We start from the raw sequence: 10,954 nt of genomic DNA on the forward strand, positions 1-10,954 counted from the left end.
GGCCAAAGCAAACATAGTTCACCTTTTACCCTCAGGGGGAACCAGCATAGGTAAGGATGGATAAAGATGTAGGTAAGTTTGGAAGCGGAAGTCAGAGTTGCCAAATTGCATAATGAATGGCCTGTTGTCTTGGAGACTAGGAGGCTGGGAGAGCTAATGGAGGCGATAGAGACACAGTGATTAAGGGCTGTGGGAATGAAAACGAGATGAACGAATTTATTATGTGTTTGAAAGGCAGGCATTGATTCCACCCTATAGAATGTGGGCCTACTTTTACCTCCACCGTCATCAATAAATCCCAGTTGTCCTCACATTTCCTCAGCCACGGAAATAGCCTCCATATTGGTCTCTGCCCACCCATTCTTGCTATGCTTCCTCTTGCCTCCCAGCCTTTGCACATATGGCTTGGTCACTCTTGTGTCTGTACGATCTTCCAAACCTTGTAACCACTAGCCTAGTTCACCCTGCGTAACTCACTCTTTAGACCTTAGCTCAATCACCACCACCTCCAGGAAGAACTCCGTGACCTCACAGAATAGGTCACATGTCCCTCTTTACAGCACTCAGGGCATTATAAACCTCTTCATTGTAGGCACTTTATACGGGAGCAATTTTACATTTAATTGCCTAATTATTTGACGACGACATTCTCAAGCATTACTGTAAACTCCCTGAAAGCAGAAATGGTGTGTTTTTCCCCCTTCATCATTATGACCCAGGACCCAGTACAGGGTCTGACACACAGTGGGCTCTCAATAAATACGAATGAATGAATATGTGAATACGTGAATATTAGTACGCCTTAAAAACCATCGTGCCCTTGGCTAATCTTTGTAGAGCTGTTGATCCAATCCAGTTTCATCTGAGCATGTGCAATCTTTTTCCCCAAAACATGTCCACATGATGATTTTCCTCTTTGGTACAAATATATCAACTCCTCGCATGCCCATGCACGTGTGTTGGTGTGCGCAACCCTCCCCACCCCTCCCCTCCGTAAGCACATTGTTTAGACAAGAGACAGCAGACATGTTCTCATCAAATCCATGCCTGCGACCAGGAGGTGAAGCAGCCCTCATTGCTTTAGCACACATGTTTATTGATGATGCAGATTAATCTTTAATCATATTGCACAGTTTCAATTTCCAATTGAAATTGAAAGTCTGAGCCACGTATGGGTTTTTATTACCTTCCACTTACGCTGCTGATGGAAGCGATTGGAGGGGAGCCATCTTCTCGGGCCTCAGGTGGGGTGACTGGGCCATAAATCAAATTAATCCTGCAGTGTAGCAGAGGTAATGCACAAGAGGAGATGAGAAGGGTTCGCAGCTGTTTCATAAGTGTGGGGCTTATTGGTGGGGCAGTATGGTGCATGAAGTGAGGGGCTTCCGACATGGAGAGAGGGCTTTCTACCTCCAGTTATCTGCTCAGCATGTGCCAGTGGCAGGCATTTTTATAAGCAAATGAGAATGCTATTCAGCCATGCTTTCAAAAATAGCTACGATGGCAAAGGTTCTTCTTGATAAGATTATGACTTCTGAGTGTGTTTTAACATGTGAAACCCTAAGAGCAGCAGACCCTGCTGAAAGGGATGATGTTTGATGTTTATTTTACATTTGATCGGAAAGAATTTTTACAAATGTACTTAGTAATAACACCTGTTGCTCAAAATGTGGGTGTTAGTATTCTCCCAAATGCAGAATATCAATGTCTGTGATTTGTAGCTGAGCTTTTATCCTCTATTAGAAAGATATTTTCCATCTATTTGGGCAGACAGGAGTTGTCTTAGGTATCAGGCTGATACTGAACCAAGAAATAGAAGTTAATCAAGCTGTCGTGCCCAAGGGGAGAGTAACAGCAATAAGTAGCATTTATTGAGCACTTACTGTATGCCAGTCTCCGTGCTGAGCATAACTTACCTAGTTTGCATAACAACCATCTGAAGTAGGGATCATTAATAATGAATATGTCTTTTCTGTCGGTGGATGCCCTCCTGCAGTCGTCACGTCTAAGTCAGAGTCTCCCAAAGAGCCTAAACAGCTGCGGAAGCTGTTCATCGGAGGTTTGAGCTTTGAAACAACCGATGAGAGTCTGAGGGCCCATTTTGAGCAATGGGGAACGCTCACAGACTGTGTGGTGATGAGAGACCCAAACACCAAGCACTCCAGAGGCTTTGGGTTTGTCAACTGTGCCACTGTGGAGGGAGTGGAAGCAGCCATGAATGCAAGGCCACACAAGGTGGATGGAAGAGTTGTGGGACCAAAGAGGGCTGTCTCAAGGGAAGATTCTCAAAGACCTGGTGCCCACTTCACTGTGAAAAAGAGTGGTATTAAAGAAGACACTGAAGAATACCACCTAAGAGATGATTTTGAACAGTATGGGAAAGTTGAAGTGATTGAAATCATGACCGACCGAGGCAGTGGCAAGAAGAGAGGCTTTGCTTTGTGACTTTTGATGACCATGACTCTGTAGACAAGATTGTCATTCAGAAATACCATACCGTGAACGGCCACAACTGTGAAGTAAGGAAAGCCCTATCTAAGCAAGAGATGGCTAGTGCCTCATCCAGTCAAAAAGGTCGAAGTGGTTCTGGAAACTTCGGTGGTGGTCGAGGAGGTGGTTTTGGTGGAAATGACAACTTTGGTCATGGAGGAAACTTTAGTGGTCGAGGTGGCTTTGGAGGCAGTGGTGGGGGAGGATCTGGTGGCAGTGGGGATGGCGATAATGGATTTGGTAATGATGGAAGCAATTTTGGAAGTGGTGGAAGCTACAACAATTTTGGCAATTACAACAATCAATCTTCAAATTTTGGACCCATGAAAGGAGGGAGCTTTGGAGGCAGAAGCTCTGGCCCCTATGGTGGTGGAGGTCAATACTTTGCTAAGGTGGCTGTGATGGTTCCAGCAGCAGCAGTAGCTATGGCAGGGGCAGAAGGTTTTAATTACTGCCAGGAAACAAAGCTTAGCAGGAGAGGAGAGCCAGGGAAGTGACAGGGAAGCTCCAGGTTACAACAGATTTGTGAACTCAGCCAAGCTGAGCGGTGGCAGTGCCTAGCTGCTACAAAGAAGACATGTTTGAGACAATACTCATGTGTATGGGCAAAAAACTCGAGCACTGCATTTGTGACTAATTGAATAATAGGTTATTTTAGTTTCTGTTCTGCGGAAAGTGTAAAGCATTCCAACAAAGGGTTTTAAGGTAGGCTGTGGTTTTTTTTGCACCCATGCTGTTGATTGCTAAATGTAATAGTCTGATCATGACGCTGAATAAATGTGTCTTTTTAAAAAAAAAAATGAATATGTGTGAAGTACTCATTTAGCACATGGCAAGTACCCAATGTTTATTAGCTGTTTGTTGTTGTTGTCATTCCATTGTACACTTGGGGAAATGAAGATCCAGAGAGGTGAAATGGCTCGGCCAAGGTCACAGAGCTAGGAAGTGGCACTGCTGTGATTTGATATCAAGATGTCTGACTTCAGTGCCTGGATCTTTACCCGCCATGCACTGCCTCTTCATCTAGAAACCCGTCTCTGAAGAAGAGATCTGTGAAAAAAACCCACCTGGATTAGGGGTGGGGACAAGGTTGAGGCAATAACTGGGGAATTCTGTGTGGAAGCGTCAGTTGAGGCATTTGAGGGCTCATGAGAAATTGAAGGGCTGGGTGAATAGCTGGCTGGCTGGATGCGTGACTTGGTCATTCTTTATAAGCCGTTTGAGGGAGGCTTGTAGGATGCAAGAATTAAAAGACACTGACTTGTCCTCGGGGGTCTTGGTTTATAAGGGCATCCAATGTTTCAAACGGGTTTTGCCCAGTGCCTCAGTCTGTCTGCTCCACTGCAAACCCTTGCTTTGCCCAGATCCCTTTCCCAGTATAAGTACTTCCATGAGGACGGCTTCCCACCACAGCCTGTTCCCTTTTGTGGCTTCATTTCTGCTCAGCTCCATCAAACACACTGTGACGGAGGCTGCCTGCGTTCCACCTCATACCTCTTTAAAGACTCTTTCTTCACCTAAGACCAATGCCTAACAACTCAGCACTGGAAAATCCCCATGCCACTAGCAGGGAGAGGAAAATGAGGAAGGAAGAATCTAAGCTAAAGCATCTGAAATCTCAGCAGGATAGCTAAAGATAATAGCTCCGTCAACCTGAGTTCCAGATCATAGCTTCCATGGTGTGCTGGGTATTTCACTGGGGGCATCAGATGTAACGTTACCTTCAGGGGAGGTGGAATACTCCCCATTTTCCCAAAGAATAAGCAGGCTCAGAGAGGTTAAAACACCTACCCAGAGTCACACAGCCGGAATCTCAGAGCACTGATATGTATGTCTGATTCCAAAGTGCATGCTCCTTCAACTATGCAACAATTGCCTTTCCTTTTTATTCTTAATTTTAATTTCTTACCTTTTTGAATAACTGATGTCCGCAAATGTTACAAAATCCAAAGGTGCCATAGTATGTAGAGCAAAATCTCCTACCCACCTCTATCTCCTGGTCCCAAAGTTTGACAGTGCACATTCTTGGATTGGAAGAGGTAAGAGGTCCATGGACCTTGTCCTTGAGGAGTTTCCTGGTGAGCTGAGTCCCAGGGAAAATACCCCAGAGGCAAACTTACTGGACAAAGCAAAGTGGTGTGACAAGTTCCTTCCAATCTGGGCACAAATGCTTTGGGAGAAGAGCCAGAATATTTCTGGATATTAGAGAGAAAGTAATCATGGATGCCTGCATGGGGGAGGTAGTGTTTGACTTGCTTTTGAAGTATAGGATATGTATAAGAGACTAGAAAGGAAGATTTAAGAAGAATGTCATCAGGTGTATGCGTTTTTTGCCCCGGAGTCTTCCCAGAGGCTGTTTCCAGTGACTTTAGCAGCTTCCTTCCCCTCTTACACAGCCAATTCCTATTTATCCTTTCAATCCTAGCCGGAATGTCCTATCCTTAAGGAAATCTTTCTTGATAAGCCACATTAGCTTGGACATCCCTCTTCCCTGAATTTGTATCTGTTTTCTTGGCACCTGGTACATTTTTATGTGTAGTACTTATCACACTTTTATTGATTTGATTAATTCTCTGACTGATGTCTGTCCTCCTTTAGATTGGAAGTCCCATGTTAGCAGGGGTGGTATCTACCTTGGTCCCTTCTGCATCTTTAATCACACAGCTGAGTCAGTGAATACAACCTGGGTTTAATCCTTGCTCCTGCGCTTGCTAGCTGAATGACCTTGGGCAAACAACTGAAACTCTTAATTGTTACATGTATTTTATGATAATAGCCATCACTTTTAGAACACTTCTATATGCCAGGCCCCAGTATAAGTGCTTCTGCATGTATTAACTCATCTAATATACATAACAATCTTATCAGTAGGCACAAGTATACCCAATTTTACAGATGAGAATATTGAGACCCAGTATGGAAGATACACTTCTCAGATAGCCTCCTGTTGTTCCAGTCTCTTAGAATCCAGGCCTGTGTGTTATCCCCTCTTTTTTTGAGAGTGAACTCGACTAACAACTTGCTTCTATCCAGTAGAATATGGCAAAGATGATGAGATGTCACTTTCCTGATTAAGTTACAAAACATTGCGACTTCCATTTTGCTAGCACACTGTTTCGATTGGCTTCTCAGCTTGCGGGCTTTGATGAAGCAAACCTGCCATACAGGAACTGAGGCCAACAACCCAAAAACACTCAAGGAATTGAATCCTGCCAGGCTTGAAGGAACTTGGCAGCCGATACTCCCCTAGTCAAACACTGAGATGACTAAAGCCCTGGCTGACACCTTGATTATAACCTTGTGAGAGATGCCGAATAAGAGGACCTCGCCAGGCCATGCCTCAAACCGTGAGGTCATGAGTGTGTGTTGCTTTCAGCCACTAAGTTATGGGGTTATTTGTTACACAGCAGTAGATGACTCATACAGCCAGAAAGCTTCAGCCACTTGCCCAACATCACACAGCTAGTAAGCAGAGGGCCTGGATCTGAACTCAGGCTCCAGAGTTCACACTCTGAAAGCCCCATACTCAACTGCCTTACTGGAATACAGGGATGTTCTTGTACCTACTTCAAAGGTTAAGAATTAAATGATGCCATGAATGTAAAATGCTTAGCCAAGCACACGACACATAATGAGGGCTTAAAAAATGTCAGCTACAATTATGATTATCTGTATCGTCATTTGGTATCTCCAAGACACGAAGAAGGAAAGCGGTCAGTCCCATAGACACAAAGGCTGAAAAGAGTCTCAGAGGAGCCATAAAGAGAATAACAGCCCTTTGCCTTCATTAAGAACCGTGAACCACCACTGCTGGGGAGCCTGAAATGGCAGCCCCTGGGTGACCCTTCATAGTGTCTCCAAGGAATCCCCTGGGAGCAAAGAGGGAAGGAATTGTGTGAAAATCAGCAGACGTCATAGCTGGACAGGCAGAGGCCTGAGAATGCCAAACCACACTCCCAGTTGTGCTCGAGTCAAGGCATCGTGAGCAGAACTGGCCCAGGCTTGTAGAGGCTGCTTCCTTCCCCGTTTTTCTCTGGGAGTCACAGGGCAGAGGATGTTTCTCGAAGCTGTATCCCGGGCAAACAGCCACCATCATCCTGTGTCCGTCCACCCTTCCCAGGGAGTGGCTTGGCCTGCTATAGAGGGTGAGGACACCCAGGTCATGTGCTGAGATCCAGGACTCGGGGTCTATGCTGGAAAAACTCCATCTTTCCCTCATGAGTGTCTCCTCTACTCCTCATATGGAACACGTCACTTTCCCTTCCAGTCCCCAATGTGTGGAAGTTGTTCCCACACCAAGTAGTCCTCCGCAACACCACCTGAGTGTCCTACAATTAAACTCAATGTGGACACTACCTTCCTGGAGACAGTGTCAGATCCCACAGAGCTCAGTCCCACGAGACCACTCCCACCCACTTCAGATGCCCATCTCTTACCAGAGAGGAAGTCCCTACGGTCCCCACAACTTCTATCCAGTGTGGTTATAAATCAGAGGTTCTCATGACCCCCTCCTTGGGTTCAATTAATTTGGTAGAGCAGCTCATAGAACTCAGGGAAACACTTACGTACATTTACCAGTTTGTTAAAAGATATGATGAAGGATACAGATGAACAGCCAGATGAAGAGATACATGGGGTGATGTCTGGGAGGGTCCCAAGTGCAAGAGCTTCTGACCCTGTGGATTTCGGGTGCCTCACTCTCCTAGTACACGGATGTGTTCACTAACCTGGAAGCTCCCTGAACCTTTAGTTTTGGGGATTTTTACCGAGGCTTCCTTACGTAGACATGATCAGTCTTTAACTGCATTTTCAATCCTTCTCCCTTCTCAAGAGAATGGGCTGCGGGGCTGACAAGAACAAGTTTCTAATCATGGCTTGGCCTTTCCAGTGACCAGCCCTCATCCAGGAGCCATCCAGGAGCCCACCCAGAGTCTCCTCATTACAAAAAATGATGCTCCTATCACCCAGGAAATTGCAAGGGTTTCAGGAGCCCTATGTCAAGAACTGGGATCGAAGACCGACTATTAGGACAAAAGATACCCCTAGGACTCTTATCACTTAAGAAATTATAAGGGTTTCAGGAGCTCTGTTCCAGGAACTACGGACAGAGACCAATATATATTTCCTATTATCTCACAGGGACCCAGCAAAAGTGGGAAGGACACGTGCTTCATTCAGAGGTCTATCTTTCATTTCTCTAATCATCGTAGATTCTGCTGATAGAAAAGTTGTAACATTATTAACAGGAAGGACTAATATTCAAACATAATTGGAAAGTATCCTTCTCAAGGGCAGGAAAGTGTGAAATATATTTTGGCTCCCTCTTTATCTGCCCCACCGGGAATTTTCATAAAGTTGACTTGTCTACATTTATTCAGTGTTCTTTATTAGCTTTCTTCAGTTAGTTTTTCAGTGTAGCTGTCATCTCTGATTCTACACTTTTCCTCTCCCAATAGAGACCGAGTTTTCTTCTTGGAATGTATGTATGCTCTAAATAATTTAGGATTCTTGATATATAACTACTGGCCTTTAGGAAAACACAGACACACATTTACAATCGTATAAGGATCCAAGAAATTCAGAATGTTTGACAACACTGGTGGCTGGTCTGATGGTAGCATACCTTGAAATGTCAAAACTTATATCCAAAGAACTCAACGCCTGAATTCTTCCCTTATTTGTTATTCCTTCTACTTTTTCGTTATAGTGTGCATTGTTATGGTGATGGGCAGCTGGAATATTGAGAGGCCCTTGGAGAAAATACGTAATGTGAACCGATCCATTTCTAGGTCAGAATGAGGACGGCAAGTAGTCTCCTCCTGTAGTTCAATCAGTAAAGCATCGTAAGGTTAATAACATGTCTAAATGTTACTCGACGCACACAGCTTTGTCTTTTTTAAAGCTCCTGGAATGCTGACAGGTCATAGCCGTGGGAAGGGGAGGGTCTTTCAAACACACAGGGATGTAGTAGGGGTTGGCACACTCTGGCCCACAGGCCCAACCCAGCCAGCCACTGTTCTGTAAATGAAGTTTTATTGGCACGTAGCCATGCCTCTGTGTGTGTGTCTTATCTATGGCTGCTTCTGTGTTATAACAGCAGAGTTGAGTAATCGTGACAGAGACTGAAAATGGCCTGCAAAGCCTAACGTATTTACTTGCTGGCTCTTTAAGTAAAATGCTGCCAGCCTCTGGTGGGGTCATGGCTATGGCAGAAGCAGGAGGTTGAAGCAATAGCCGTCTAGAGAGATGATGAGTTCAGGAGACCGGAACTAATATCTCATCTCCTTGACTAACTGGCTGGGTGAACTTGAATATGCCTCTGTCCTACCTTGGTCTATCTCCTTATTTGTGCAATGAAGATACCTCTGTCCTTGGCCTTCTTTCTTCCCCCATTTATTCCCAGAGGGGGGCTGGGGATGTGTAAATAGCAGGAGCTGAACAAAAGTTTGTTGAGTGAATGTGCGTCCAACATTATTTCTGCTGGAGTCGTCGTAAGGTTCAAATGGGATAATAGTGCACACAGTCGGAGAAATAGAAGAGGCTATTTTAGACGGATCCATTTCTGGCTTAAAGCTAGGGCCCGAGAAAATTGGAACTGGTTCACATGTTCTTCAGCTCGGTCTTTGTGTACTGGATTCTCTTTGTTTCACTTTGGTTCTTTTGGTTGCAAGAAGCAGATTCCTTCAAGTTGTCTCAAAAACAGAGGTGTATTATTAGGACAACTGTGCAGTGTAATTAGAACGAGAAAGCTGTCAGGACCTGCGGCTGCTTTAATAACTCGTCTCTCTTTGTGCTCTCTCTCTCTCTCTCATCCTCTCTCTTATTCTCTCTAATTTTTCTTTAACTCTCCTTTCTCCCCATTGGCTAGTCTCCTCACACTCTTCATCTTTTCCACTCAAGTAGAAGTGTGGTTTATTCATGGTTTGTCTTCCGTATCTCAAGGCGTCTTTTCATCCTCAGCCCCTCTGCCATCTCAGTTTCCCAGCTTTATAATTTATAATGCTTCAGAGCAATCTGATTAGCCAAATATATCATTCCATCCCAGGTCACACAGGTCAGAAGTCATTGGTCATATTTTGAATCTGCTGTGTTTCCCTGAAAATAAGACCTAGCTGGACCATTAGCTCTAATGTGTGTTTTGGAGCAAAAATTAACATAAGATATTATATTAGACCCAGTCTTATTTTACTATATTTTACTTATATATATTTTACTATATTTTACTTATTTTACTATAAGACCGGGTCTAATATAATATGATATAATATAATACTGGGTCTTATATTAATTTTTACTCCAAAAGACGCATTAGAGCTGACGGTCTGGTAGGTCTTGTTTTCGGGGAAACATGGTATCCTTCTTAGGTCACGTGGTCTACACATGGCCCCATTCGCTGGCAGGGTGGGCAGAGATTGTTGAAGCAATGGGGTCTATGAGACAGACAATTTTCCTTAAATGGGTGTGTAGGGATAAGCACTGACCTGTATCCCTAATGTGACTCTCTCTCTGCTCCTCTTTCCTTTTATAGACTGTCTAATACCAGATTCGGTAATGTAACTTAATAATACCTTTGTAGCACCTGCCTGGTGGCAATTAAAGGAGGAAGACCAATTTCACAAACCTCCAATTTGTTTCCTGGCACGTGGACCATTGGAAAGCAATGATACTTTCAGATTGGTGTCTCCACAATGTCCTTGATGTATTCCCTCTGTGCAGCCAGTGAGTTTGGACCATTACATAGGGATAAGGTGGGGTCCCACGGCTGGGCACCTGGACCCTCTGGGAAAAGAGACAAACAAACTGGGCTCAAAGAGGACTTACGTCAGGAAGGCCTTTTAAGTCCTGTTAATCATGTAGAATCCCTACCACAATATCTAAGGCTAAATTGATTAGGATCTTTTAATTTACTTGAGGTTGAAGCCAAGCAAAATAGGCAAAACATTGGTTTCCTTTGCCTGGACTTTCCCATCATTTTCTTTCTTTCCTATTTTTCAATCATAGTTGATATTCAGTATTATTTTATATTAGTTTCAGGTGTACAGAACAGTTGTTAGACATTTATGTAATTTATGAAGCAGTCCTCTGATTAGTCTAGTACCCACCTGGCACTATACATAGTTATTACAACATTATTGACTGTATTCCCTATGCTGTACTTTATATCCCCGTGACTGTTTTGTAACTATCAGCTTGTACTTCTTAATCTCCTATCATTTTCTTACCACCACTAGGACTTGTCATCCTCATAATTCTACCCTAATTTCTCTCCCCTCCTTTCTCTTACTAGATACTGAATTCTTTTGGTTTACTTTCCTTGGAAGAGGCCAGCTCATAAATGTGATAAATTATCTGTGTTATTTATTGGATGAGAGTTTGAAAGCTCAGATGATACCTTACCTCTTGCTCTTCAACTCAAAAGGATCAGTTAGAGAGCTTGGATTCAAAGATATTAAAACAGACTCAG

General features: G+C 43.9%; 1 pseudogene across 1 annotated transcript; it reads left to right on the forward strand.

The window, feature by feature from the left end:
• The first annotated feature begins 2,010 nt into the window (after positions 1-2,010).
• Positions 2,011-2,938, forward strand: LOC308492286 (heterogeneous nuclear ribonucleoprotein A1-like; annotated as a pseudogene). The gene has a single exon. The product of its transcript is annotated as a heterogeneous nuclear ribonucleoprotein A1-like (transcript).
• The last annotated feature ends 8,016 nt before the right edge of the window (positions 2,939-10,954 follow it).

This window comes from Rhinolophus hipposideros, assembly GCF_964194185.1.
Source record: "Rhinolophus hipposideros genome assembly, chromosome: 24".
NCBI classification, from domain to species: domain Eukaryota; kingdom Metazoa; phylum Chordata; class Mammalia; order Chiroptera; family Rhinolophidae; genus Rhinolophus; species Rhinolophus hipposideros.